This window comes from Schistocerca gregaria, unplaced genomic scaffold (assembly GCF_023897955.1).
Source record: "Schistocerca gregaria isolate iqSchGreg1 unplaced genomic scaffold, iqSchGreg1.2 ptg000177l, whole genome shotgun sequence".
Lineage (NCBI taxonomy): Eukaryota > Metazoa > Arthropoda > Insecta > Orthoptera > Acrididae > Schistocerca > Schistocerca gregaria.
Window position 1 is genome coordinate 2,992,283 of NW_026061727.1, and position 4,331 is coordinate 2,996,613.

The following is a 4,331-nucleotide window of genomic DNA, read 5'->3' on the forward strand; positions in this document are numbered from 1 at the left end:
GCTTGGCTCGTGAACAACACCGACGATGACTACTCCGTACCACTACTGGGGTGCAAAATAACTGATGATGGTCGAAGTACAGATGATATAGAATAGAGACTGGAAATGGCAAGGAAAGCGTTTCTGAAGAAGAAAAATTTGTTAACATCGAGTATAGATTTCAGTGTGAGGAAGTCGTTTCTGAAAGTATTTGTATGGAGTGTAGTCATGTATGGTTCAAATGGTTCAAGTGGCTCTGAGCACTATGGGACTTAATATCTATGGTCATCAGTCCCCTAGAACTTAGAACTACTTAAACCGAACTAGCCTAAGGACAGCACACAACACGCAGTCATCACGAGGCAGAGAAAATCCCTGACCCCGCCGGGAATCGTACCCGGGAACCTGGGCGTGGGAAGCGAGAACGCTACCGCACGACAGCCGTGCATGGAAGTGAAACATGACGATAAATAGTTTGGACAAGAAGAAAATAGAAGCTTGCGAAATGTGGTGCTACAGAAGTATGCTAAAGATTAGATGGGCAGATCACATAACTAACGATGAAGTATTGAATAGAATTCGGGAGAAGAGGAGTTTGTGGCACAACTTGACAAGAAGAAGGGACCAGTTGGTAGGACATGTTCTGAGGCATCAAGGGATCACAAATTTAGCACTGGAGGGCAGCGTGGAGGGTAAAAATCGTAGACGGAGACCAAGAGATGAATACACTAAGCAGATTCTAAAGGATGAAGGTTGCAGTAGGTACTGGGAGATGAAGCAGCTTGCACAGGATAGAGTAGCATGGAGAGTTGCATCAAGAAAGTCTCAGAACTGAAGACAGCAAACAACAACAATGCTAACACAGGGAAACGAAAGGAATGGTTGAGCTTAGCAAAGCAGCAACTCCCCGAACAACGACCTGTAATCATCTACAAAAGATGATGTTATGCATCTGGTGCGCTACGAATTGCTTCCCCGAAGTGTAACCATCACTGCTGACGTTTATTCTCAGCAACCGCGACGTTTTGCAGACGCAATCCAAGAACGACAAGGAGGAAGACCGCGTGAAGTGATGCTACTCCACGATAATGACCACCCGCATTTTGCTAGGCTGAGGGAATACACTATACGGGAGTTGTGTTGGGGAGTCCTTCCGCAACCACGTTATTCAGCTGATCTGGTGTCCTCATACACAGATACAACCTTGAAGGAACTTCCCTTTCCAATGAAGATGCTCTATGAACATGGCTCGACGAGTTCTTCGCCTCAAAACCACGTGATTTCCACAGTCGCGGAATATAAAACGTACTCCAGCGTTGACGGATTGTTTTAAATAGAGAAGGAGAACGTATTATTGATAAACGTCTGTGTTACGTTAGAACTTATGCACCAGCCAAATACCTTTTCTGCATGAGACACGGCAGTCCGCAGAGCTTACCGGTGTGACGGGATGCCGCAGCGTGAGGGGAACGTGCATCCAGCCATGAGGATGCCCCGCTGAACCGCAGGCGTTCATGTACAGTACAAGGCGTAGGGTAGTATCTGACAACTTCTCGCGCTTCAAACTACCCATTTCAGCGGTAGTGTTGCTCGTAACGGGAATATTTTTCAGTCTCTGAGTTTTGACGTTATAACAACAGCAGTTGCCGAAGAGCACTGAAACACATAAATCAAAAGAAGGCAGCTGTAGTAGACGAAATTCCTTCAGAGTTCTTGAAACTCTGGGTGAACTTACCTTCGTAGCACCATTCCACTTGGTAAGCGAGATATATGCATCGAGTAACACATACTCTGACCTCAATAAACAATATAAAACAGCAATTCGGAAGATGCTGACATCTGTGAAGAATATTACGGCTGCGAAGAAGTCTCGGACGAAATATCAGCACAGGTCAGTTACTGGATGCAGCAGTATTCCGAGCACTTTATTCACCGTGGTCGTTTCTTTACGTTTGATTAGCCAGATAGGATTCTACAAGCAGTCAGCTGAATTACTTCTTAGCAGCTTCCCTTACGGTTGGGCAATGCCTTTGCCACACACATAAAGAAAGACGTATTTCACAAAAAAATTGTCAATGTAAAAGGATTCCTTTCCTGGTTAATGGTTGGTTTACGATATCTCCCAGAATTCGCAACCACTGTGTCCTGATGATTAGTAAATCTTCTTGGCCTCAGTATCATCCACGGGCAATTATCGTCCTAACTTACAGGCAAAGCAAGTGGAGGTCCTTCTGTACATACAAAAGCTTGGTGAATGTTGGGCGGTCACATCATTGTCCGGCGAGTTGCAATACCTACCTGTCACTCTGGGAATGATGGGATTCCCTCAAACATATATACATGAGATAGTCCTTCGGATGTACGCGTGAGACTCCTAGCAGTTGACGTCTAAATGTGGTTTTTTATGTATTTATTTGCAATGGATTTCGGTGTCTCTCCATTTTCTGGCATGTCTACGGTACCACGTGATCAGGCGTGTACCGGGTAATCATCAATATACACATGTCTCATAGAGGGTATAACACCAAAAATGCAGACAAAGTACCGTCTGCAACATCCAAAATTTTCGCCGTTTAATTTTCGTTGATATCTTGCACTATACTCTTGATTCTGATGCTATATGCTGCACTACAGAAATTAATTACATCAATACTTCGATTACGTATTATATAAAAATTTGACTGTATATAATTGATTGTAATTATAATAGAAATATTATAAATTGCCGGGTAATAGCCAAGGGAGCTTTATTGAGATGTATCAATAGCAACGACGAAATGATAATAGCTGTACCGATGTTTATCTTTGCGCATGGAGAGCCTCTGTCGCGTGGTGTGCAGATGGGAGGCAGAGCAGTTTGTGTCATGAAAGAGTGCGGAAGTGTTTGTTGAACGCTCCGGCCGACCCGGTGTGTACCTATACTCGCGCCAGTGTAGACATCCCTCACTCGTTAACCTGCGATTACTGAGAGCACGGTAGGAGTGGACAGGCGGGGGAAGCTGCAGTTTCAGCTGTTGCCTGTCCCGTACGTATCCGTGGTTAGTTGATATATTCTTTGCGTGTTCCGCTTGCGTTATCTAGGCACGTTCTCGTGTTTCGGTAACTGTTGTGAAACATCGATTAGGATGGACAGGGACTGCGATTGCTGTGTTCGGATGAGGGTTGACTTGCCATCCCTTCGCTCAAAGCTGCAATCGGCGCTGACTTCGGTCGCGCAGCTTGAGGCTGTTGCCAATGGGCACCACTGTGGGGAGCCGGGCTCGGGTATCACGGGGATGTCAACCTCGTCCCGTCTGTCCCCAGATCGGTCTGCCGCTGTGGTTGCCCCGGTTGCTGCCCGCAGTGGGGCTGAGCCCTCGCCTGTGGTTGATTGGGAGGTCGTTCCAAGGCGTGGCAGGCAGCGAAAGGCGTCCCCGGAGGCTGATCAGAAAGCCTCCCCTGTGCGTCTGAGAAACCGGTTTCAGGCACTGTCTCTGGCTGAGCCAGATGTAGCTGCCTGCCCTGTTTCAGAGGATCATTCTCAGCCTTCAAGGTCCGGGCAATCGCAGAGGGTGGGCTTACTGGTAGTTGGGAGCTCCAATGTTAGGCGATGTAATGGGGCCCCTTAGGGATACGGCGGCTAAGGAGGGGAAGAAATCCAGTGTGCACTCCGTGTGCATTCCGGGAGGAGTCATTCCTGATATGGAAAGGGTCCTTCCGGACGCCATGAAGAGCACAGGGTGCAGCCAGCTGCAGGTGGTGGCACATGTCGGTACTAATGACGTGTGTCGCTTTGGATCTGAGGAAATTCTCTGGATTCCAGCGGCTATCTGATTTGGTGAAGGCTGCCGGTCTTGCTTACGAGATGAAGGCAGAGCTCACCATCTGCAGCATCGTTAACAGAACCGACTGCGGACCTTTGGTGCAGAGCCGGGTGGAGGGTCTGAATCAGAGGCTCAGACGGTTTTGCGACCGTATTGGCTGCAGATTCCTTGACTTGCGCCATAGGGTGGTGGGGTTTCGGGTTCCGCTGAATAGGTCAGGAGTTCACTACACTCAGCTGGCGGCTACACGGGTAGCGGAGGCTGTGTGGCGTGGACTGGGCGGTTTTTTAGGTTAGAAGTCCTCGGGAAAGTGCGGGATGGGCTGCAATGTCAAAGCGTGCTTGGCAATTACAGGACGTGCTTGGATCAAGGAACAGTCGGAATTATAGTTGTAAATTGTTGTAGTTGCGCTGGAAAAGTCCCTGAGCTTCAAGCGCTAATAAAAAGCACAGAAGCTGATATCGTTATAGGTACAGAAAGCTGGCTAAAGCCTGAAATAAGTTCTGCAGAAATTTTTACGAAGTCTCAGACGGTGTTCAGGAAAGATAG